General features: G+C 35.2%; 1 long non-coding RNA gene across 3 annotated transcripts in view; it reads right to left on the bottom strand.

Annotated features, from left to right (window-relative positions):
- Positions 1 to 27,781, bottom strand: part of LOC140624808 (uncharacterized) — a 610,288-nt gene that overhangs the window by 143,956 nt on the left and 438,551 nt on the right. The window contains exon 3 of one of the 3 annotated variants that reach the window (XR_012024249.1): positions 23,160 to 23,209. The exons of the other annotated variants lie outside the window; for them this stretch is intronic. This is a non-coding gene — a long non-coding RNA (uncharacterized lncRNA). The remainder of the gene's footprint in view (positions 1 to 23,159; positions 23,210 to 27,781) is intronic. 3 annotated transcript variants of the gene reach the window in all.

Genomic DNA, 27,781 nt, shown 5'->3' with positions numbered 1-27,781 from the left:
GAGACTGTCTAAATAAATTTTGAAAACAAATTTTAAAAAGGAATGATTTACATGCATTAAATGATGGTGATTATGTATATGGAATCAGAGTCACCATCTGATAGTAAGAGAAAATAGTTGCTCATAAAAATATAGATATGCCATAATTCTATTGTGTGTATGTGTCTGGGCCCATGTGTGTGTACGTATATACTAAAAGCAGAAGGAAATACACCGTGTTATTAATAGTTCTTGCCCCTTGGTGGAGGGATTTACGATGACATATATTTGTTTTTGTTTATCATTTTTCAATGGTGAAATTAATTATTTTACTATTAAACTTTGTCTATGTTTTAGATATAGAAAGTCAGAGTAATTGGGGTATCTGGCTGGCTCAGTTGGTAGAGCATGTGACACTTGATCTTGGGGTCTTGAGTTTGAGCTCCCCATTGGATGCTGAGATTACTTAAAAAAGAAAGTCACAGTAATCTTAGATAATTTACCTCAAGGTACATAGACAATAAGTAGCAGCATTAAGCCTAGAATCCAAACATCCCAAGATTACCAAACTCTTAGCATTTGTTATTATTTACTCAGTTCACTGGGGTCCTTTAGCAAGAATGTTAATATTTGTGTCCGTCGGGTCAAGTGTTAAGTTTTGCAATAGTAGTAAAAATGACCTCTCCCTGCCTTGCAGTGATAAATAGCTGTGTGGGCATAAAGAAATATTATAGAATGATAATATATTAGGGGGGGGGAGGTGGAGTGGGTGGGAAGAAATCCAAATCTTCCTGTGCATGTATTTAATTTAAAATGAAGAGTTTATATGGAGCCAATCTAAGGAAGGAGGCTTTTTCTCACAGACCTCAAGTATTTTCTGATATAAAGAAAGATCTTCTATTAGCATAATTACAAAGGTCATTGCCCCATACGGTCTTTTAATAGTCTGATGACAGATTAGTAAGACTATCATTAACCTAGCATTTGGCTCACATGACTGGGTGTGAAAAAGCCAGTGGATTTTCAGGAGAATGAATATCCAGGTGCTTTAATTTTAATGTTATTAAATTGAATTTTACTATTTTTCAATTCTTTATTTTCATCAGTCTCTATTCCTCTCATGCCCTTTCTCATTATTTTACATAAAATTCTAACCTTGTCTCAGATTATTCCCATGACGGCTCCTGATTAAAACACAATAAAGACCATATTAAGGATAAGCAGAATATAAAAGGTGACTGGGTATCTAAGGGACCCAGATGAAACTGCTAAATCTATTGAAAATAATTCTTTAAATCCAGAATAACCCTGGGTTACACCACAGTCAGGGCAAGAGGAGTCAAAGCTTATTTTTCATGAACTGAGATAAAAATATTATCTAAGTCAAGGTATACCCAAGGAGTTGAAGAGACACAAAGGGAAGACAAACTGGAATATGATGTTGAGTCTAGAATTTAAATATCAACTACTGCTATGAACTCTCTTCACTGTGCTAACTTTCTTACTCTTATCACTGTTACCTCATTAGTTTTAGCAGTGTTGGTCAACAGACCCTTCGTGGCTGTTGCCACTACTGCTAAATTGGAATCTGTATCTACTACGCATTTTCTATCTTTCTAATACATCCCCAGCCTCATGAATAATTGAAACTAGAACAAGACTGAAATAGACTATATTTAATAAAAAATGTTCAGAAAACTCATAGCACTCTTATAAGCCATTCAGGAGTTACCTGGAAAATTTCAAAAGCATTATGTTCTCTCACAGGCCTAAATATTTGTCAGTAATGAATTCCTTATTAAGTCATGCTAGGTTTTTCTTGATGACATCAAGTAATTTAAAAACATTAATTGCTTACTATATCAAGATCTCCTGTTGTTTTGCAAAGTCTTTGCTTAGTCACTGAAAAAAATCCAAGCTTCTCTATCTTTGCCTTTAAACTCCTGGGCTTAAGGCAAATCCTCAGTAACATGTTTAATGTATCCATGAGCCTGAAGGACCACTTTTACATCAGACTGATTTAGTGTTTCAAAACAAGACTATCCTGCTGTGATACCCAAAATATTACGGGAGGGGAGTGCAATGTTAGTAGGAAGGCAGACTAGGAAACCCTTGGTAGAGTTCCCTTCATGGAAACCCAACTCCACAATAATACAAAGACCAAAACGTCCCTTTTACACAGTGAAGGAAATAATCAACGAAGCTAAAATGCAACCTGCAGAATGGGAGAAGTATTGGCAAATGGCATATTCAATAAAAGATTAGTATCCAAAATATATAGAGCTGATATAACTCAACACCTCAAAACCAAATAATCCAATTAAAAATGGGAAGAAGACATGAAAAGACATTTCTCCAAAGAAGACATACAGATGGCCAATGGACACATGAAAAGATGTTCATCATGACAAACCATTGGGGAAATGCAAATCAAAACTACAATGAGCTATGGCCTCACACCTGTCAGAATGGCTAAAATTAACAACACAGGAAGCAACAGGTGTTGGTGAGGATGTGGAGAAAAAAGAATCTTCTTGCACAGTTGGTGGGAATACAAATAGGCACAGTCAATGTTGAAAACAGTATGGAGGCTCCTCATAGGTTAAAAATAGAACTAACCTACTGCCTAGCAATTGCACTACTGGGTATTTCCCCTAAGAATAAAAAAACACTAATTCAAAGGGATGCAGGCACCCCTATGTTTCTAGCAGCATTATTTACAAAAGCCAAGCTATGGAAGCAGCCCAAGTGTCTATCAATTGATGAATGGATAAAGAAGATGTGATAGATGTGATGTGAATTGATGAATGGATAAAGAAGATGTGATTCCATTATATACAATATATATATTCCATTATATGAATAATACATATATATATAATGGAATATTATTCAATCATAAAAAAATGAAATTTTGCCATTTGCAGCAACATGGATGGAGCCAGAGACTATAATGTTAAGCAAAATAAGTCAGTCAGAGAAAGACAAATACTGTATGTTTTCACTTATATGTAAAATTTAAGAAATAAAACAAATGAGCAATGGGGGAAAAAGAGGAAGATAGAGACAAACCAAGAAACAGACTCTTAATTGTAGAGAACAAACTGATTGTTACAGAGGGGAGGTAGGTGGTGGGATAGCTTAAATACTTGACGGGATTTAAGGAGTACATGATGAGCATGGCTGAAGTAAGGAATTGTTCAATCATTATATTATATATCTGGAACTAACATAACACTGTTAACTAACTAGAATTACAATAAAAGCTTAAAAAAATAAATAATAAAAGACTGAAATGCCTTTAAAGGACTGCAGAAACCAGTGAAGAAGTCGCAAGTTCACCAAGTACACATACAGTTGAGAACAGTCACATAGAAACTGGTAAGAAAGGGCATTTCATTCTACCTGTGATTGCCCTCCCCCAAGTTGGCACAGTTCAGCATGACTGGGAGAAAATACCCAAACTGAAGCTTCGCCTTCAGGAAGGCAAAGAGAAGAGGGTAGAATGTGTTTAATATTCTTGCTTTTTGGAAGACTGTCCAAGGGACTGGTTTCTGTCTCATCTCACTGGGAGTCCTGACACACCTGGAATATGTGGATGTCTGAGCATCTCTGAGAACAAAAGAAAGCTAAGCATCTTGCTGCAGCACCAAGGAACCTGCAGTACCACAGACTGAGGCCAGGGAGAGGAAGAGATTACATGTATCCAAAAAAAGAAACTAGCAAATCTCTCTGATTGGGAAATTATGCCCGCACAGCCTACAGAAGATACATCACCATTAGAAGTTTGAGAGAACAACAGAATCTCTAGGCAGGCTAATTGATGACAGTCTTCCCTATACAAAGGCAGTCTGTAAAGACTGATAGAGGTGGCTCTTTTTTTCAAATGCCCAAGTTGCAGGGGGAAAATAATGCAATGTATGTTAAGAAACCAGAAAACATGACCCACACAAAAGAAGAAAATAAATTTCCAGAAATCAGCCTTAAAGAAAAAGAGATGTATGAATTACCTGACGGAGACTTGAAAATAACTATCTTGAAAATAAATAATCTTAAACAATGTACATAAGTAATTAAATGAAATCATAAAAGAAACACATGAACATGGGACCATGGCTCCCTGGTTGAGCGTCTGCCTTTGGCTGAGGGCATGATCCTGGGGTCCCAGGATCGAGTCCCACATCAGACTCCCTGAAGAGAGCCTGCTTCTCCCTCTGCCTGTGTCTCTGCCTCTCTCTCTCTGTCTCTCATGAATAAATAAATTAAAATCTTAAAAAGAAAAAGAAATACATGAACAGAATGAGTATATCCACAAAGAAAGAGCATAAGAAAGAATCAAATTCTGGAGCCTGAAGAATACCATAACTAAATAATAAAAAAAAAAAATTGAGTGGTTCAAACACAGACTTGATCAGGTGAAAAAAAAAAAGAATCAGCAATTTTAAAAGGAGACCACTGAAATGATTGTTAGAGAAAAAGAAAACCTAATGGATTTATGGGAAACCATCAAGAGGACCAAAATACATATTATGACAGTACAAAAAGAACCAAGAGTACATAATTGAAGAAATAATAGTGGTGCCTGCCTAGCTTAGTCAGTAGGGCACATGACTCTTGATCTTGAGATTGTAATTTCAGGCTCCATGTTGGGTGTGGAGATTACTTAAAAATAAAATCTTAAAAAAATAAATAAAAGAAAAAAGAACTAATGGATGGAAACTTTCCAAATTATAGGAAGGAAACAAACATCTGAATTCAAGAAACTCAATAGATTCCAACAGGAATAAACCAAGGGAAGCCCACTTTGAGACATATAGTAATCCATCTGTCAAAAGTCAAAAACAAAGAGAAATCTTAGTAACAGCAAGAGAAAAGAAATTCATCATATACAAGGGACCTCCAATAGGATTATAACAAATTTCACAATAGGAATCTTACAGGCCAGAAAGGGATGGGATGATATAGTCAAAGTGCTAAAAGAAATGAAAAACAAAAAACAAAAAACAAACAAGCACAAAACTTTGCTGACCAAGAATATTCCATCTGGAAAACAATCCTTCTAAAATGAAGGTGATTCCTATTGTTAAAAGTCTGTCATGGTTTGTCTCCCTCTCTGATTATTTTCCATTACATTTTTCCCTCCCTTCCCCTATGATCCTCTGCACTGATTCTTATAGCCCACATATGAATGAAATCATATGGTCATTTTTTTTCTCTGATTGATTTATTTCACTTAGCATAATACCTTCCAGTTCCATCCATGTTGGTGGAAATGGTATTTATGTTTTCTAATGGCTGAGTAATATTCCATTGTATATATGTATCACATCTTTTTTATCCATTCATCTGTCAACAGACATCTTGGTTTTTTCATAGTTTGGCTATTTTGGACATTGGTGTGCATATGCCTCTTTAGATCATTACATTTGCATCTTTGAGGTAAATATCTAGTAGTCTTATTGGAGGGGTGGATGGGGTAATTGGAAGGAGGGCGCATGATGTGATGACCACTGGGTGTTATATGCAAATGATGAACTCTATATCTGAAACAAATGATATACTATATGTTGGCTAATTGAACTTAAATGAAAAAAAAATAAATAAAAGGAGGACATCTGGACACAGACATGCAGGGAAGGAAGACCATGTGAAGATACAAGGAAAACATGGCTATCTACAATGCTAGGAGAGAAGCCTCAAAAGAAACAAACCCTGCTGACACCTTGATCTAGGATTTCTAGCTTCTAAAATTGTGAGAAAATAAATTTATGTTGTTTATGTCAATAAATAAATAAGAAATAAGGACTTTCCAAGATGAACAAAATCTGAAGGAAATTATTACCACCAAGACCTGCCTTATAAGAAATGGTAAAGGGAGTCCTTCAAGTTGAAACAAAAGGATGCTAGATGGCACCATGAAGACACACCAAATTGTATATCTCTCTGGTAAAGGGAAACATATAGATAAACACAAAATACTAAGGACTGAAATTGTGGCTTGTAAATCATGTTTAACTCTGATTTCGAACTGAAGATAAAAGCATTAAAAATCACTCTATCCATATAAGCAAGTCCATAGATGAACAGTACAAAAAATGTAATTTGTGACATCAAGAACAGAAAGTAAGAGATGATGTGAAAGAACAAAGATTTTGTATGAAATTGGAATTAAGTTGTTATCAACTTAACATAGATTGCTTTACCTATAAGATGTTTAGATGTTTTATGTAATCTTTATGTTAACCATGTGCACACATACACAAACCTATGAAACATACTCAAAAGTAAAAGAGAAAGGAATCAAATCGTGGCAGTAGGGAAAAAAAATTAATGAAATCCAAAATAAGATAGCAAGTAAGATAGTTAGAAGACATATAGAAAGCAAATAACAAGTGCCAATAATAAGTTCTTCCCTATGAGTAATTACTTTAAATTACTCCTTCCTAAATATTTTAGATAGTCCTAAACTATGAACTTTCTTAACATCACTGTCTTGCCAGATCACCAATACTGTCCCCTGACTAACGCTGGCCCTCCTCTGCCTCACCCCCCGGACACACGCTTCCCGTTGCGCTGCCTGACCATGTTCCCTTGGGTCTGTGACATTCTGTAAGCCCGTGCTTGTGCTAACGAAGTTCTGTACGACTTACCCACTGGCAAGAATACAAGGTTGGACCTCTCAACCAATAAAATAGAACAACATTTTTTAAATCGACAGTTGCAGAATCGTGGAGTGTTTTTACATTGATCTTTTGCTAATGCAATTAGCAGTATGTTTTGCATGTATGACTTAATAAATCCTTGAATCATTAAAAAAAAAAAAAAGATTAAACTCCCTTAAAGACATAGACTAGCTGAATGGATTAAAAGAAAACCAGTTCTAGGCTGTCTACAAGAGATGCTTTTTATTTTTATTTAAGATTTTATTTATGGGACACCTGGGTGGCTCAGTGATTGAATGTCTGCCTTTGGCTTGGGGCGTGATCCCGGGGTTCTGGGACTGAGTCCTGCATTGGGCTCTCCACAGGGAGAACAGAACCAGATGGCTTTACAGACATATTCTACCAAATATTTTTTAAAGAAATTAACACCAATCCTTCACAAACTTCCAAAAATTAAAGAGAACACTTTCAAACTTATTTTATGGAGTCAATATTATCTGATACAAAAGCCAGACAAAAAAACTGAGAAAACTATACACCAAGGTCTCTGATATTTATGCAAAATCCTCAATAAAATTCTAGCAAACCAAATTCAACAGCATATTGAAAGGATCACGTAGCATGATCATGTGTAATTTATCCCTAGAATTCAAGGATGGTTCAACATATAAAAATCATTATGATATATCACATTAATATAACAAAACATAAAAATCAAATTATCATCTCAATTGATGCCAAAAAAGCATTTGCCAAAATTCAACACCCTTTAACAATAAAAACACTCAACAAATTAGGAATAGAAGAAAACTACCTCAACAAAATAAAGTACATATATGGAAAGACCATAGATAATATCATATTGTACTCAATGCAAAAACTGGAAGTTTCTCCATTAAGACCAGCAACCAGGTAAGGATGACTATCCTTACCACTTCTATTCATTATAGTACTGGAAATCAAACAAAAATAAATAAAAGGCATCCACATTCAAAAGGAGGGAGTGAAATTATGTTTGCAGAGAGCATGACGTTATATGCAGAAAACTTGAAATATTCTTGAAAAATATAAAAATAAGCCCTCTCAGGACAGATAGATGAATTCAGCAAAACTGCAACATGCAAAACCATCACATGAAATCAGTCTGTTTCTATACAACTACAATGAACTACCTAAAAAGAAAACCAAGGAAACATTCTCATTCACAATAGCATCAGAAAGAATAAGATACTTAGGAATACACTTACCCACAGAAGCAAAAGACTTATAAATCAAAATCATAAAACTGATAAACTGAACACCAATAATTGAAAAGACAATCTGTGTTCCTACATAGGAAGAGTTAATACTGTTCAAATGTCAATGCTATGCAAAGTGATCTATAGATTCCATGCAATCTCTACCAAAATTCTGATCAGGTTTTTTATAAAAACAGAAAAAAAAATTCTAAAAATTGTATGAAATCACACAGGACCAAACAACCCTGTGAGAAAGAAAAACAAAGGTGGAGGTCTTACAATTCCTGATACCAAAACATATTACAAAGAGACAGTGATCAAAACGGTATTTTACTTAGCATAAGACAGACATATAGATCCATGGAACAGGACAGAGAGCCCAGAAATAAACCCTCATGTATATGGTCAAATGATCATCAACAAGGACACCAAGGCTACACATGGAGAGAGGATTGTCTTTTCAACAAATGATGTTGAAAAGGATATGACAGGAACGCCTGGGTGGCTCAGTGGCTGAGCATCTGCCTTTGGCTCAGGGCATGATCCTGGAGTCCTGGGATCAAGTCCTGCATTGGGCTCCCTGTATGGAGCCTGTGTCTCCCTCTGCCTAGGTCTCTGCCTCTCTCTGTGTCTCTCATGAATAAATACATAAAATATTTTAAAAAAGGAAAGGATATGACATACAAAAGAATGAAGCTGGATCCTTACCTTACACAATAAACAAAAATTAACTCAAGATGGATTAAACACCTAAGCACAACACCTGAAACTACAAAATTCCTGGAAGAAAACATAGGGAAAAAGCTTTAAGATAATAGATTTGGTAAGGATTTCTTGGATATGACAGTAAAAGCACAAACAACCAAAGTACACATAAATGGGATTACAGAAAAATTAAAAACTTCTGCATACCAAAGGAAACAATCAAAGGAGTGAAAAGACAATTTACAAAATGGACGAAAATATATGCAAAACATATGTCTGGTAAGGGGTTAATATCCAGTGTATATAAAGAATTCCTACAACTTCACAACGATAAAAACACACACCCAATTAAACAATAGGCAAAGGACTGTATGAAAATTTTCTCAAAAAATCAAATTAGATTCATCCTTTGATTCAAGAATATCACTTCTTGGTATAGATCCAAAAGAACTGAGCATAGGATCTCGAAGGGATATCTGGATCCCATACTCACTGCAGCATTAGTCACAAAAACCAAGAGATGGAAATAACCTTAATGTTCATAGATGGAAGAATGGATAAAAAAGTGTGGCATTTTTAATACTTTTAATTTTTTAAAAAGTATTAATTTTTAAAAGTATTTATTTTTTAATACTTAACTTTTTAAAATATTTTTTAATACAAATACTGCACAATTCTAATTAGAGGAAGAATCTAAAGTAGTCAAACATTTAGAAACGGAGAAGAGGATGTCAGGTTACCAAGGCTGAGGAGGAGGAAGAATGAAAATGCTGTTGTTCAATGGATATAGATTTTCAGTTTTTGAGATGAAACAGGTCTTAAAATCAGTTGCATCACAATACGCATATAGTCAACACCACCATACAGTATATTTAAAAATAACTAAGATAGCAAATTTTATTATTTTTTTACCACAATAAAGAAAATGTTACAAGAAGGGAACATTAACATATTGGTAATGAGCACAGGCTTTGGATTCCAATTAAGCTGGGCTTATGGTTGGCTGTCGTCTCATACTAGCTATGTGGGCTCAGCAAGTGACCTAATCTCTCAGGCAGACTTCCTATTTGGTAATAGCTGGATAATAACTATTCCTACCTTATATAACTATCATAAGAAACATTAAGATAAGTGTGAAATATTGAGCTCAGTGTTAGGCCATTCATTGGTAGCAGTATAATGGTATGACCAGCAGGTCAAGAACAGGAAGTCTAACTGCAGGATTGGGGATGAGACTCGTGGCTTCCTGAGAACTCTCATTGTTGGTGGAGATTTGTGGGTGAATATTTGAGGAACAGTTATATCCACATTACTGTCATGCCCAGACCTTGGGATGAACACCTTAAGGTGACTCCAGAGTAGAGAGCAAAGCCGTACTGCCCCTGAGTCATCTACACTTTTCTATCCACAATCCTGAACTACCTTAGGCGAACATTCTCTTAACTTTTACAAAAACAGCCCAGAACCTGATCATTCTATTCTGAAATGAGTTTTGCAAAAAATCATAGCCTGTTTTTAGAAACAAACTGGAAAAAAGAATGATTACAGACTCCCCACTGGTGTTCTACATTTGAATTTCTTTCTTTCTTTCTTTCTTTCTTTCTTTCTTTCTTTCTTTCTTTCTTTCTTTCTTTCTTTCTTTCTTTTTCTTTCTTTCCTCTTTTTTTTCTTTCTTTCTTTTTTTAATCATTCTGGGGGAAGAGAAATGGTGCAATAAGTTTAGGAAGTAAAGCCATAAAAATGTCTGCCATGACTGAACGAAGAGTGGTTTTAAGTAGGTAAGCACATGATTAGAGCCATAATCAATTAGCCTTTTTAATAAGGCAGCCTTGTCATTCAGAGAAATCAGAAATCAAATCAGAGTTTTTAGCAGTCTTCTTAGAAGAAAGCATTTCGAGAATAAATCTTCCAAATGGTACAATATTTTTCTGTTCTGCTGATGAAACAAAAATGAGGATATGTAAAGAGTCTTTGCTACTCCCTTGTAAAATCTGCCAGTTGATACTCCCAAAGGAAATAAAATCTGACTTATTTCTTTGCCCACCTTCAATGAACTTTAAAGTCGGTCTATATGTATTGAAGATTCTTAAGAACATTTTCCCTCTGGGATGGATTCAGCATATGGTCTGCTCCTAAGGCAAACATTTATTTAAACTTTAAATCTAAAAGGAATCCTTCCATTTTATTTCTAGTTTTGTTTCCTTTGATCCTGAAAGTAATTAACTTTCAGTGGCAGCTAATTATAAGTGAAGAGAAAGCAGAGTCTATATGGTTATTTGGTGCAGGCTTGGCAAAGTGTTTTTTAATTGGAAAGTCTTTTTTGTTCTATGCATTTCAATCCATTTTGCACTGTATTTATTATCCAGGATTCATAGTATAACCATGACCTTTCATCTAATGACAGAAACTCGCATGGAGAAAAAAAATAATTATTTTAACAAAAAGACATTAGGGCTATAAAAGAGAAATGAGAGAGTCTGGGATGGAGTGGAATATGACACAAGAAGAGCCGCAACTAAATCCATTTCCTGCTCTTCATTATTTAAAGTCCCACGAAAACTCCTTTGTGTCAAAAGACGTATGACTTTACATTTGAATTGGGAAATCCTCTTCCTCAAACTTATTTCAGACAGAAATCGGTTCCTGAAAAAATAATACAGGAACAGAGAAACACATAGGTGAAGATAATTGAGGTCAGAGGTGTTACTCATTGTTCCACGTTAATTCTCATCATCAGGAACATAGAAGAATCTGAAAGTTAATGAACTGCCAGTCAAATGACCCTTACCACATTCCTCAATTCCCTAAAAATGAACTTTGCAAAAACTCACCGACTCTTTTTGTCATCAATTCCTTCCTTCTCAAAAGAAAACCCAGGAATTTTGAGATATGTGTTATGTTTAAAATGAATATGTTGTAAAAGTTTAAAAAAAAAAACATAACACAATGAGAGGACTTTGTCTCTAATTCTGAGAGAGGACTCTACGCTTCCTAGGCTTTCTTTCTATTTTTTTCTTTTAAGATTTTATTTATTTATTCATGAGAGAGAGAGAGAGAGAGAGAGAGAGAGAGAGAGGCAGAGACACAGGCGGAGGGAGAAGCAGGCTCCATGAAGGGAGCCCGATATGGGACTTGATGCCAGGTCTCCAGGATCACGCCCTGGGCCAAAGGCAACACTAAACCGATGAGCCACCCAGGCTGCCCTTTCCTAGGCTTTCTAAACAATTCCTTAAGCTATGGAAAATAATCAGCATCACAAAAAGGTCACCAGAGAGGCATCTCCTTCTGCTAACCAGAGAGGCATCTTGACCCAACTCTCTTCAGGTCTAATAAAACCTTGTGCCAGAAGGATGGTTTAAAGGGTATGCTAGCCATCATCTCCAAATCTGTAACAAGTTAGGGCCTTATAAAGCAACGTGACCTGAGCTCAGTGGCTCACACCCATGCAGAACACCATCAGTGAGTTACTCCTAAAGACTTTGTCCAATCAAGGGTCAATGCATAAAATAGCCATTCCCCCACTCCACTACAAAATCACTCCCACTCCCACTCCACTACAAATTCCCCCAATCCACTACAAAATCACTCCCACTCCACTACAAAATCACTGATAAAGGCAATAGTTTCTGCGTTTTCCAATAACCAACATGAAAAATGTCTTTCCAAATCCAGAGGAAACCATTGCTTCTCCTGAAGAGCTGTCATTGTTATCTTTTGTTAATAACATGAACTTCATAATCCATTGATCGCATTGGCTTTTACGATCTCTATTTCTAGGACTCGTAGGGTAAGTACGTTATCCAATCACGGTAAGAAAGTTAGCAGGTGAATTGCATATTTCCTTAACCTCACTCTTTTAAAATTTCAGCCTCTATTTTTAACAGCTTAAAGTACAGTTTTCATCCTCTCTTTTTGGAGTAAACTACACTATAAAAAGATCTGTAAGATTCACAACTGGTCTGAGAGTAAAATGGAAGTATGTTCCACTTCTGTTTGAAATTTCAAAGACACATCCTTAAAGATACTGACACAACTCTAACTCCACTTTTAAGAATTGTATTAAAGTGCAGATCATTAGCTGTAAGCATGACAAAGAGGTGCAAAGTTTCGCACAGATTACAAAGGATTAAAATGTCACACTAATGAGGCAAAGATCACATGTTATAAGTCCTTCTGTGAACTACTCCATTATGGACTTTATATGGTTAGCTACCTATAAACGTGACTGATTAATCCCCAAAAATCAAGTGTAATAGTGCCCATAAGTTAGTAAATGTCCATCAATACTGCTAGAAAACTAAACAAAAATATGTTTATGTTAGGGCACTATTACTTTTGATACAAAGGTTTCTATATACCTTTCTTCTAAGAAATTACAAGAAAATGTTGCATTTCAGGTTTTTATTTCTCTTTGAACAGTGGGACACCTGGGTGTCTCAGCGATTTAGCACCTGCCTTCGGCCCATGGTGTGATCCTGGAGACCCGGGATCGAGTCCCACATCAGGCTCCCTATATGGAGCCTGCTTCTCCCTCTGCCTGTGTCTCTGCCTCACTCTCTCTGTGTGTCTCTCCTGAATAAATAAATAAAATCTTTAAAAAACAAACAAAAAAACAATCTCTCCCTCTGAAAACTTAGGTGTTCTCAGAGCTATCTCATTTTCTATACCATCCTCTTCTATCCCTTCTTAAGTCTCATGAGAAGTCAGTCCTAGACAGAATGGAAGGGTGTCCTGGAACCTATATTATCACAGATGGTTATACAAAGCTTTGCTGATGAGCTGCTTTACTCTGATGTAGCCTCCAACTGTAATAAACTGTTGAGAAATGAACTCTCTACTAGGTCATGCGTATCTTTGCCAAGGGAGCCAAGTGGTATTTTCTACAAGAGCACTATTGGGGAAAAATAAATAAATAAATAAATAAATAAATAAATAAATAAATAAATAAATAAATAAATAATAAATAATAGGGGATCCCTGGGGGGCTCAGCGGTTTGGCGCCTGCCTTTGGCCCAGGGCGCGATCCTGGAGACCCGGGATGGAATCCCACGTCGGGTTCCTGCATGGAGCCTGCTTTCTCCCTCTGCCTGTGTCTCTGCCTCTCTCTCTCTCTCTCTCTCTCTCTCTGTGTGACTATCATAAATAAATAAAAATTAAAAAAAATAATAAAAAAATAAAAATAAAATAAAATAAAATAAAATAAAATAAAATAAAATAAAAAGAGCACTATTGGGGCACCTGGGTGCCTCAGTTGGTTAAGCATCTGACTCTTTATGTTGGCTCAGGTCACAATCTCAGAGTTGTGAGATAGAGCCCCATGTGAAGAGCCCACTGCTCAGCAGGGAGTGAGCTTGAGATTTCTCTCCCTCTGCCCTTCTCCCTACATGTGCGTGGTCCCTCTCTTTCCTTCTCTCCTTCTCTTCCTCTCACATAAATATTTTTTTAAGCACCATTTTTCTCCACAACAGAACACTCAAAATAACTTCACTCTTTAATCTGTTGGAAGTCTGTCATTCAATGAATTTTGAGCATCTGTCTACTATAATTTCCACTAATTAATTTCATGTGTTTTTTGAGACCCCCAACGTTCTATTCTCAAACATGAAGAATAGTGTGCCTCTGGAATTTGATAAATATCTCTATGTCAAACTTAGCATTATTAATAAATTTTATACAGTTCAAATATATTCATCTTTATAGAACAAATAGTACTGAGCTTCGAAGCATTTCCTTCTATAAAGTTCATCGGAATGAAGCTCATTTATAAATGTAATTCTCCTCAGTTGGATTTCTTGCTGAAGAGGATTTGTGTTAAAGATAGGGTGGGTACCCACCAGGGTTTGTTCCTGTTATTATTTGTTTGCTTTGCATAATGATAAGATCCATGATAGAAGAATAGCTCAGATTGTTTTTTCTCTCAAATTACTGCTTTGCCATGCTCTTGCCCACCCTGAAATCCATCTGCTCATTTACTTGTAGACCATCTGTATCTACACTGAGCTAAACATAAGTTCATACTACTGTCTCCAATTCTGATTCATTATTACATGGATCATTACAGCCTCCTTCCCCTTATTCTCTCAGCCCCTTCAACTAGGTGTTTTTTATATATTATAATGTATTTAGATTGTTTTATCATATTCTACCTTCCATTCTGGGATTTACTAACCCCTAAACGATTTTATTAAGCCCTAAAAAAAAAATAAGGTTCATTTTTTGGGCTGTAAAGGTGTATAGGTTTTGATAAATGCTTCTCTTCTACCATATAGAATAACTCACTCTAAAAAAATCCTATGCTTCACCTATTTAACATCCTCTCCCCAACTACCCTAACCCCTGACAACCACTGATCTGTTTACCATCTAAATAATTTTGACATTTCCAGAATGCCATAAAGTCAAGATCATATAGTATGGAGCCTTATTTTACTTAGCAATTTGCATTTAAGATTTGTCTATTCTACTTGTGGCTTGATAGCTCATTTCTGTTAATAGCTCAATAATATTCCATCCTATGAATGTATCAGTTTGTTTATCCATTCATCTTTTCTTTCTTTTTTTTTTTTTTTATCCATTCATCTTTGAAGAGCATTTTGGTTGCTTTCAGTTTTTGGTTATTGTGCATTTGTGCATAAAGCTGCTACAAATATTCACGTGTAAGTTTTGCATGAACATACGTTTTTGAATCAATTAAATAAATACTTAACACATCATATTATAAGACCATCTTTCTATTTCATAAGACACTGCCAAACTGTCTTTCAAAGTGGCTGCGCCATTTTGAATTTCTACCAACAATGAATAAGAGCTCCTGTTGCTCCACATCTTCACAGCAGGCAGTATTATATATTTTGGATTTTAGCCATTCTAATAGGTATAGAGTGGTATCTCGTTGTCATTTTAATTTGCAATTCTCTTATGACAAATGATACTGAGCATCTTTTCATATTATTTCCATCTACACATCATATTTGGTTAGGTATCTGTTCTGATCTCTGGCTCATTTTTAAAATTGGCCTGTCTTTTTAACATTAAATGCTAAGAATGTTCTTATAATTTTGAATACAATTTCTTTATCAGGTAACATGTTTTATAAATATTTTATCTTGGTCTGTGGCTTGTATTTTAATTCTCTTAACAGGGTCTTTCTCAGAGCCCAAGTATTTTTTTTTTTTAACTTTAATAAATTCAAAGTTATCACATTTTTTTCTTTCAAGGATTGTATCAGTAGTGTTATATTAAAAAAAGAACTATCATCAATCCAAAGTGATTTGTATATTACCCCATATGTCTTTTATAATAAGTTTTACATGTAAATTATATATTTTATATTTGTTGATTGATTGATGGCCCTGTCAACACCATGGTTTGGGCTTCTAAACTCCAGAACTATAATAGAATCATTATTTGTTGTTTCAAGGCACCCACTGTGTGATAATTTATTATGGCAGCCTTAAGAAACCAATTCAGTTAGGTTATATAATTCCTTTTACACAGTGTTGGACTCAATTTGCTAATATTTCATTGAGGGTTTTGTGTCTCTGTTAGTGACAGATATTGATCTATAGTTTACCTTTCTTGCCATGTCTTTATATGGTTTAAGTATTAAACTAATGCTGGCCTCATAGAGGAGTTCAGAAGTGTTCCCTCCTCTATTTTCTGTAGGAGATTGTAGACAATTGGTATAATTTCCTCCTTAATTGTCTGGCAAAATTCACTAGTGAAACCATCTGGACTTGGGGATTTCATTTTTGGAAGGTCAGTAATTATTAATTTAATTTATTTAATAGGGCTATTCAGGTTATTTATTTCTCCTTGTGTGACTTTTGTTAGTTTATGTGTTCCCAGTAATTGGCCCATTCATCTAACTTAGCCAAATTCCTAGACATAGAATTGCCCATAGTATTGCTTTATATTCCTTTTGATGCCCACAGTATGAGTAGTGATGATTCCTCTCTGGATCCTGATATTAATAATTTGTATTACCAATACATATTTTTTCTTGGTTAGATTAGTTAGAAGATTCTAACATTTAGCTTTTGAGGTATCTTGGTGGGTTAGAGGTTGAGCATCTACCGTTGGCTCAGGGCATGATCCTGAGGTCCTGGGATCAAGTCCTGAATCGAGTCCTGCATCGGGCTCCCCACAGGGGCCCTGCTTCTCCCTCTGCCTATGTCTCTGCTTCTATTTTTCTCTGTGTGTCTCTCATGAATAAATAAAATCTATAAATAAATAAATAAATAAATATATAAACAGCTTTAACCTCTATTTTCTCTATTATTTTCCTATTTTCTTTTTTTTAAGATTTTATTTATTTATCCATGAGAGATGCAGAGAGAGAAGCAGGGATACAGGCAGAGGGAGAAGCAGGCTCCTCACAGGGAGCCTGATGTGGGACTCGATCCATGGACCCAGGATCACTCTCTGAGCTGAAGACAGACACTCAACTGCTAAGCCACTCAGGTGTCCCATTATTTTCCTGTTTCAATGTATTGATTAAATTCTGTTTTTGTTTTTGGTTTTTTGTTTTCTTCTGCTTTCTATAGGCTTAAGTTGTTCTTCTTTTTCTACTTTCCTAAGTTAGAAGTTTAGACTATTGATTTCATGTCTTTGTTCTTTTCTAATACATGTATCTCAAGCTCTAAATTTCCCTCTTGCTGCATCTCACAATTTTCTACAATTCGTATTTTAACTTTATTTCAAAAAACTATTTTAATTTCTCTTGAGATTTCTTATTTGGCCTATGTAATATTTATATGGATAATGTTCAATTTCCACATATTTGGAGATATTCAATTAATTTTAGTTTAATCCATTGTGGTCTGAGAACACACTTTGTGTGATTTTTTAAAAAATTTGTTAAGGTATGTTTTATGACCCAGAATGTGGTCTATCTTGGTGAATGTTGCATGGAAGGTTGGAATAAGGATGAAAGCATGAGGAGGATATGAATTCTATTATGGTTGAACAAAATATACTATAAATGTCAATTAGGTAGAGTTGATTATAATGCTGTTGAGGTCAACTATATTCTTACAGGTCAATTATATTCTTACTGACTCACTGCTTAATCTAGCAATTACTGACGGGTACATGCTGAAGTCTCCAAATAGTATAGTGAGTGGATTTGTCTATTTCTCTTCTCAGTTCTATCAGTTTACGTGTCTCATACTTTAATGTCATTTTGGGATGCATACATATTTAAGGTTAATATGCCTTCTTTGAGAATTGATCCCTTTATCATTACTAATACCTCTCTTTACCCTTGATAGTTTTCCTTGATTTGAAGCCTGCTTTGTCTGAAATTAATGTAACCAGTCCAGCTTTCTTTTAATCAGTGGTAGCATGGTATCTTTCTTTGCTTTTAACCTATAAGAATCTTTATTTTTATAGTGAGTTTCTTGCAGATAACATGTAGCTGTCTCTTGTTTACTTATCCAATATGGAAATATTTATCATTTAATTGCTATATGTAGACCATCCACATTTAAAGTGATTTTTGATATATTTGGATTAATGTCAACTGTGATTTTGTTTTCTATTCATTGTCAGAGCCTCTTTCTACTCTGCCTCTTAAACTTCTCTAGTTTTAATTTGAATTATACTTAAAAGTAAGGTTTCTCTATATTTTACACATATATTTTTGACCAACTATACCTTCAAATAGTACTATTCCACTTGCACATCCATTTTCTCCCTCTTATCTTTTGTGGCATTGCCATCAGACTTTTTACTTATACATATGCTAATCACTCAATGTGTTGTTGCTATTATGACTTTAAATACATAGTTATTTTTTAGATCAATTAAAAATAAGAAAAAGAAAACATTTCATTTTACTTTGATTTATTCCTTCTCTAACAGTCTACCTTTTGCTACATAGATCTAAGTTTCTGACCTGCATCATTTTCCTTCTACCTAAAGAAAATTATTTAACAGTTCTTGCAAAAAGGTCGATTGGTGATGAGTTCACTCGGTTTTTGTTTGTCTGAAAAAAAAATACTTCTTCACATTTAATGGATATTTTTACTGAATGTAGAATTCTAGGTCGGTGTTCCTTTTTTTTTTTTTTTCTTTCTTCTAACATTTTCTTTTCTTTTCTTTTTTAAAGATTTTATTTATTTATTCATGAGAGACACACAGAGAAAGGCAAAGGCATAGGCAGAGGGAGAAGCAGGCTCCTCACAGGGAGCCCCATTCAGGATTCGATCCTGGATCCCAGAATCACACCCTGAGCCAAAGGCAGACGCTTACCGCTGAGCCACCCAGGCTTTCCTCTTTTAACATTTTTAAATGTTATATTTAAATATTTCATGACATTTAAATTTATCAACTTAGTAACATAATCCCCAGATCTTTTGAGTATTATCAATACTTAATCTGATATCTAAGCACTAAACCCTTATGTAGACTGGCAAACTGGCAGAAAAGGACTGTCAAACTCTCCAGGAACTTGAGTTATGCTGGGCTTCTGCCAAGCAAAAGATGCCCAGAAAAAGAACTCACAACCCAAATGACAAATAAAATCATGATATATATGTTAAAACTTCTGTAAATTCATATACTCTACAGACTACTGATAAGCCCCTTATTTAAACATTTATTCTTAAAGAAAAAAGATAACAATAAACATGTGCCAGTCACCTTGAAAAGCTACTAGGTGAGATTCATGCAAAATTCTAGTCTGTGTTTCAGGAAATTTTGTTATTTTCTAAAGCATATTATAAACACTGTGGCACTCCTACCAACTCTTACAAATGTATTTAGAAATTGAATGTGAAGTAGGCAAGGGAAAAAAAGGGGCCCTTGAAACCAGAGAATGGTGGGCGCTTATGACCAATACATGCTATGCTAGGTGGAAAACATGCATTTAATAGGGTTTAGATCTCTGATTTTTCTTAGCTGCTTTTCATTTTATCAGCTATTTTTATAGTTTTTCTAATTACTTTGTTCTCATATTCTAAGTTAGTATATTTCAAGAAGAGCTGCTGTTGAATCTTATCATTTGAATATATGTTATTTTATGATGAGAAAGCCACACATATACATATAATTTTATTTTATATTTTCAAGGTTTCTTACATTTTATATTAGATTTATGTATGAAAAATAAGTCTTGCAAAAAGTCATTTATTTATTCATTCATTTTTTATTACTTTACTCATCAATTAAGAATACAGAGTATCTGCTATGTGTAAAGCTTGGTTTAAGGTGCTTTGGGGGATGGAAAGATAAATAGCTTTCAAGTAGGATCATTACTGCTGATATATTTTAATAATTTCATATCTAATAAGAAATTGTAAAGCATGTATCTTTGGTTTTACGAATTTATCTTTCTTTTGAAAAATACACTGTTAGTACCTAAAGTGGGAGAAATACTAATGCAGTAAATGAGTTTTATCTATTATCATAACAGTTACATTATTATTCTTGGTACTGTTTTCCTACATTCAAAATAAACATTGAATTTAAAAAAAAGAAAAACAAAAATTAAACAGAAATTGAATAATCTACTTCTAAGCAAGCAAGTAAATTGTCTTTCAGAAAGTACTTGACTAAAGCTTGTGCTGAATAGTTTGGCTTCATTTAGATTAAAAATGTTCAAAAATGATATAAAGAAATCTAATTTGGGGGTACTTGGGTGGCTCAGTCAGTTAAGCATCTGCCTTCAGCTCAGGTCATGATCCCAGGGTCCTGGAATTGAGTCCAGCATTAGGCCCCCTGCTCAGTGGAGAGTCTGCTTCTCCATCTCCCTCTCTCTTGCTCCTCCCCCTTCCCCACTCTTGCTGTCTCTCTCTCTCTCTCTCTCTCTCTCACACACACACACACACACACACCTTGTCTCTCTCAAATAAATAAAGACTTTAAGAAGTGTCTAATTTCATCAACTAGGCTCCCAAAATCTAGACAGACTGTTCTCTATCAAGGTTTATAACATTTTCAGGAATTTGTTCACAACTTAAATTCTCCAAGCAGCGATAGAATATATTTTTATCAAAACAATAATCTTTTTTTCTTAGTGGCAACCTGGGCATTATGAGATTAAAATCTGCAATCCCGATCATTGATTGGCTCCAAGATTTTGGTGCTGTACAACTCTAGAGGGCACTAACCACAATCTGTATCCTCCATAAGATTCCAAAGAAATTTAAGATATTAGATTTCTCCTTTACGTTGAAGAAACAGCAACAACAACTATTTCCATCAAGCCAAAGTTCCTGGTTGTAAACTGTTAATATAAGCAGGGAGGGAAAGGAAAGTGATAATGACCTAAGTGTGTTAAAGTAGACAATTCAGGAGTTAATAACTACTGTTGTACAGAGAAAGCTATTCTTTTAAGTGAGCTTTCATATGTGAAATAAATTACCTTTAGATGCTCTATCCCCATGTGCAATGCTCTTGTATCTAATGACTTTATCTTTAAAACCAGAAATACATCAGTAGTACAACCAAGTCTCAACATTGTGTTTTCACTGTGCTTAGTGCAAATAAAACATACAAAGAAGGGCGGAAGAGAGAGGTAAACTTGATTAAAATATAATGCTTTTATCTAGCATTTCTTGGCCCAGGTTTGTTGGCTCAGGTACTTTGCATCAAACAGAAGAAATCCTGGAAGCTGCCACAGCCTCATCTCACGACTCCATGTACACTTGTTTGCTGGCCAGGCTGCAGGGCAGTTTTGATAGAGCAGGGCTAGTCAAGTTCACTCTACCATTTCAAAAAGGAGAAAGAGAATCATTTGCTGAAGGAAAAAAAAAATAGTAATAAAGAAGATGAAATGGATATTTATTGATTTGTTTCATGGCTTCTCAGCATCTATTCACCTTAGTGAAGATATCAGCAGTTTGGAAATCCATCCGTTTTTCATTTTGTTCCTGATTTTAGATAAGGCTCCACCTAACCCCCAGTGCGAGGGATGAAGCACATAACTTAGACCTAAGTCAGTTTGTTCACTGCATTCCCATCAGAGACATGTTCAAGACAAAAATCAGAGTCAATGAGATGCAGTGGGTCTCCGGCTGTGACTACCCACAGAGTTACTCTGTTTTCTCCATGGGATTTCAAACTGAGTTCATAAAAACCAAGAAGCCAACAGAAATAATGCATTTGAGATAGTGAAACAAAGTAATCAGATCCTAGGGAGGTTCTTTAAACATTTGTTAATGGCTGTGCCCAGCAAGATCTATCTCTAGGTTTTTGTTGTTGTTGTTGTTGTTGTTGTTACATAATCTCACAAATTTCCTTTTTGCTTGAACCAGTTGCACTGAATTTTCCTTGCAACAGAAAAAGGCCAACATGATACTGAAAGAAAATTTTAAGGGAAAGAGATGATCTTATGGTGGGTGTAAGCAAGATGATTGCTTAAGAATTCAAGAGACTGAAAAAAACAGAGCACATATTCCAGTTAATTCTAGAGTTTCCTATTCAAAGCTATTTTAGAGAGTTGCATGCCGAGTTGTCCACACACCGTCTGGTGACTTTTCTTTAATTGAATTACCAGAAGCAGTTATTATAAAATATATGTGACTTGATAACAGAATAACATGTAATATAAATACCATGTCCTAGCACTTAAATGTTAAGATTTTTTCTTTTTTTCATTATTTGTTTTTTAAAGACAAGTCTAGCTAAAAGCTTGAAAATTGAAACTCTTATTCTGTTTCTCATGGTCTTGACTAAATCTCCTTTCACGTGCTTGTTATTTCATTTTAGTGTTATCAAACAAGCGTTCAGTCTTATGAAAAAAGGTTTTGAAATGGTCTCCTGGAACAGCACAGAATATGATTCTAGTATAAGTATAATTACGTATAATACAACGGTGAAACCAAGGACACAAAATAAAATAGCCAACAACAGTAAGAAGTCATAATTTCAGTTTGTTATACTATCCACACTCTCATCTTAAGGAAATATGAATCAAAATTCCTTGCAACTTGCATCATCTCTGAATATGAAGGACTGCGATATACAAAGCTAAATTTGTATTTCTTTTAATGGACCATGAAGCTAATTCCAGCAGATGAAGACTGCAGTGCCAATATTCTTCCTTTGGAAGCACTAAACCAATTAGCCAGGTTTTGTGAACCTTTGCTTCTCATTTTCACTGTCACATTTCCTTTGGTAGCTTTGGCGTGGAATGTTTTATGAAAAGGTTTTGTCATTTAACGTCACTGGACCAATATTTACCTGCTGGGTTCTAAAATCTGATGCTCATAAATGCAAGTCCTTTAATTCTCTGAACCAAACACAGACCATCTGTAATCTCTGACCACCCAACATTTAATGTTTCCTAGAAGCTGGGCAGCCTCTCTCTAATGCACAACATGCACTAGCAGACTGTCAATTTTCTAGGAAGTCGTAGGAACAATACTCTGAAAACCCAAAGTAACAAGGGTCCATCAATGTATCAAACAGAAAATTGCCGCCTCACTCATGACCAAGTGTTTTTTAGTGTTAATGGATAAAAGCCAAGAAATAGGCTGATACCAAATGCAGCTTTAAGGAAAAAAAAAAAAAAAAGATAATCTCTTTGTACCCTGGAAAATGAAACCATATTACTGGAGAGACGTACTTACCATTTTTCTAAAGGACATTCTGGTAAGATTTAGAAAGCAGCAGGACTTACCTGGAGGAAAGAAAAAGAAAAAGAGAGATTAAAGCAATAAATAAGAGAGGGTAATAGTGAAGACATTTTTAATACATTCTAAGATGACAAAAAGTCAGTAAAGAAGAGAGGGAGGAAATAAATTTCTTTTAGCTGTTCTTGTCTTTATCCAATGCAAGAAGAAAACGTAAGAAATGAGGTGTTTATTTTATGCAATATGTGTAAAAGCCCTCCATATTTGCAAAATCCTCCATGAAACTGAAAATGGGGCCTTTATATCCTTTCTAAGAGGAAGATGTAATTCACAGTAATAAATGCAGGAACTAAGCACCTTCAATGGACTCAGGAACAGAATCCTAAATAGACTCTGTTTCCTTAAAGAATTTTCTATGTTCAAATGACCTGGGCAATATGGTCCTCAGAAGACCTTATTGGGATTCAGCATGTCACACCTTTTCATTTTGTTGATATTTAAAATAGTTTTTGCCCCTCTATTGATTTTCACAGAGGGCACGAAACAGGTTTAACAAACGTGGAATTTGTAACGTTCATAGTTTTATTTCAAGGCTACCCTTTAGTCTCTGAGAAATCTAAAAGAGTAAATAACATCATAGGTTCTTAAATCCTTAAAATACTGATGTCGTTAGCATTAGCCACGAATATTATCAATTGCTTTTAAAACTCGGCCAACATGCAGATGGCAGTGAAAGAAACCCGCTCTCTGAAAGCTTGCAGTGGTTATTCTAGTTCTTATTGCATCTGAAATCAAGTGTGTCTGGTCTCCCACCACTGAAACAGGCCAGACAAGTGTGCACCTGCAACCTGCTCAGAGCAGATCCCATTTCTCCAGAGTGGAGGGAGGAAGCAAAAAGAACAAAGAACTGAGTTTTCTCTCTTGAGATATATGATACAAGGCCAGTTTAAGCAAGTGTTACCAATAAAAGCTTTTGTGCAATTTTCTAGCCAATGAGACAGTTGTTGCTAACTTGTCTCATCTTTTGCAGGGAGACTGAGGCAGCCTAGCAAAATACCAGGTAGATAGTAAGTTTCTATGTTCTCTTCCATTCCCTCTTTCTAGAAAGACTTGCCTTGTCCTTAATTCCCTCTTACACTGGACAAAGAGGTAAGAGAAGAATCAGAAAAGCAGACAGAATGGTAACGCAGACAGGCTACGTTTTCCTTGATTCTTTAAAATGGCCTAAATTTCTAGGCACCGAGGACACATAAAGATGCTCATCTCTCAAATCATTTTGTATTTAACATAGTAACGGAAGCAAATAACTAACACATTCCACTCCTCACCTCCACCCTCCCCCATGGAGCCTCTTAACCTGAACTAGCATCTAGTGAGTTCTACATAAGGACTAAATCCCCAAACATGTTTTTTTTTTTTTTCAATTTTAAGAAAGATATATATGACTAATTTTTAATAAAAGCTTCAAACACAGCAAAATGTACTGTGTAAATGAATGTGTGGCAGGGCTAAGATAGCATCTAGGACTTTGGATATCTAATTGTATAATAATTGAACACACACGCACATGAGTACCTTTCTTTTAATCCTATCTATTTTGTGATGTTAATTTTGAAGAATGTGTTCTGAAGTATTTTGGCATTAATTTTGCTCCTACTACATAAATTTTAATAGATACTTTTTTTTTTTTAAGTCAAAGTGAATCATGTGAGTCATGTCACCATTGTTCTACGGTAAATCTGTAGGGCATGCCTTCAGGGACCCTTACCACCTTCTAAAGACTGGCTACAGAAATCTGTGTTTCATGAAATAGTCCTTATACAGTGATAGGTATCAGTGCTTCAGGTTAGTAACTGGGAGGTGCACTATACTACCTCTATTACCATAATTCTCTCTCTATGAGACCATTAACCAATGACTCCTTTTTTCATCTAAAATACCGAAAGCCCATTGTATTACTGACAATATCATGTGGTTTTTCTGTTGGTTAGCAAGGGCTTCACCTGCTGAGAAATGGCTAGATCATAAGCAGAAGCCTAACTCAGAACCATGGGTAGCTATTTCCTTTTTCGTTCACAGAAATAAATTACTTTATTTACTGTGTGTCTACATAAGCCTGAAGCTGAAAAGCAATGGTTGTTTGAATGTTATCCTAGCCTTGGAACGCATGCGTATATATATGTATGTATATGTTGTGTCTATACATAGAGAGGCCCACATATTTATTTGGTGGGCGGAGGATGAGGATCATTCTTCTCTTTTCTATTATTTAAAAAAGCACAGAGGGACACCTGCATGGCTCAGGTGGTTGAATGTCTGACTCTTGATTTTTGGCTCAAGTTATGATTTCAGGGTCCTGGGATCAAACCCTGCATTGGGTTCCATGCTTAGCAGGAAGTCTGCTTGAGATTCTCTCTTTCCCTCTCCCTCTGCCCCTTCCCCCATGCATGTGTTCTCCTTCTTTAAATAAATCCTTAAAACAAAACAAAACCCCCCCAAAAAAAGCACAAAATATCAGGAGTTTATTTCCATGCAATCGGGGTAAATAAATAATTATTCATCTTAAGCCAGTAGGGGAAAAGCTTATGTTCAAGCCGGGGTTAAAACATTTGCTAAGAACATTAGAGAAATGGATAATTCCAGGTAATTTTTTTTTCTTTTTTTTTTTTGGTGGAAGATTTATTTCATTGGCTACTGCTGTCCTGAATATTTTAGTGCTGAAAATCCAATATTTTGGTGCATTACAGTGCATAACATACTAATCATTATAAATGACCAATTGTTTCAGAGTGGATACCTTAACTGCTCATTAATTCCCTAGTTGACACAAACCGATTTTAATGTTATTTAAAGAATAGCATCCTTAAAGACCCTGGGGTTTATCTGGGTTCATCCCAGAGATTATTTGAGTTATATCTGATCATTCAAATTCCTTAGGCACCAGTTAGGTGTCCGCCTGACACTTGGGCTGCCATGAAGTATTCATGGGACAGAAAGAATCTTAGTAGCTCATTGAGTACGCCACTTCAGGGCCATTGTACGTCTTCTTGTGACACTAATGGTTCCTTGCCACCCACTTCACGATGCAAAACCTCTACTCTGGATTTCAAGGCCTGTCTTTGCCCTTGTCTATGACCCTTAAATGCATCCATCTCTCCTGTTTCTGCTCTAGACCTCCCATTTCACACAGGTTAATTTACACACTTAGAGAACCATCCTATTTCTGTAGCGCCTCTTCTCTTCAAGTGGTTCTCAGTGTGCTTCCCTTTCTCTTTAGCCTTTCCACATCCCTTTGACTCATTTTCAATTCACTTCTTACTTATCCTTCTTCTCTAAAGATATCATGCTTTGGCCAGTTCCCAATAGATGTTAGCCACCCGTTCAACCATCTCTTATCACTTCCTATCATATCTGCCTTTGTTCAGGTTCACATAACTACATGAAGTTCCCTAAATATATCGTGCTTTTTGATCTCTCTGTATTCTTATTTAAATCCTTTTTGCAACTCTAAAACTTTTTGATTTTCCAAGGTTAATTTAGCCATTTGTTCTCTATCGTCCCTTAGTCTTTAACACCTCAAGTTTAACCTTTACAATATTTTATAATCAGTACTAGTGACTAGTATTTCAGATTCCTAGAACATGCCTGCTACATAGAGAGCATTCAATAAATATAGAGATAATTAAATCAGACTTAAATCCCCATCAGATTTTGAGTTCCTTAAGAGGAGGAGCTCTATCGTATGCATCCTGCAATCTTCAGTGTCCAGTCCAGGATTTGGCCCAAAGTTGATATAAGATGAGTAAAGTATTGGAAGAAAGGAAAGTAAGGGTAATTGTGGCTAGTGGAACTTTCACCTTTGGTATACCTCAGTAAATATCTGTCATTTCTAAATTCTATAGCTTTTGAAGATTACATTCATGCTAGATTATCTGCTTTCCTACTAAATGTGTTAATAGCAAAACTGGTCAATATGCACCAAAACAATGCAAACATCTGAAACATTGCTTGAGGTTTCTAGAGTGAGTGCAGTTTCAATGATTAAAATGTAATAAAGTTGTCCTGTTGTCTCTGGCTCTCAAACCCTCCCTGTATTAATAATAGATTTACCTAAAAATAAGGTAACTCTTTTCAGTTTCATCCCTTACTCTATTTATTAAAATAATCTCAGATAATGAAGAATAGTTTATTTTTAATATCTACATTCCAAACTCTCCACAAAACTACCAATATCTTTGTTTTGTATCATACAGTGTCATACAAATAACAAAATAATTTATTTTGGTTCTTGACACAAGATGCTTTAAACACAGCTCTTCAATTAAAAAAAAAAAAAGACTCTAGAATCAAAAACAAAGCAACTGATTAATGAAAAGAAAAAGTTGAATATAAGAGGAAGATGTTTTATTATATCTCCATTATAGTAATCAATCACATTCAAATACTATTTTTTATATTTGTACAGCCAACCCCCTCTTCTCCACCTTTCTCCCATATATATCTCTCATGCTTTCTCTTATAAAAATATTAAACAGTAGTTGTACATAATGTATCAATATCCATATGATGAACCATCTAGAGCTTTGATTTCATACTTTCTCGGCCTTTTCAATTCCAAC

Source organism: Canis lupus, chromosome 35 (assembly GCF_048164855.1).
Source record: "Canis lupus baileyi chromosome 35, mCanLup2.hap1, whole genome shotgun sequence".
In the NCBI taxonomy this organism is placed as follows: domain Eukaryota; kingdom Metazoa; phylum Chordata; class Mammalia; order Carnivora; family Canidae; genus Canis; species Canis lupus.
This window is presented reverse-complemented; position numbering and strand designations above follow the sequence as displayed.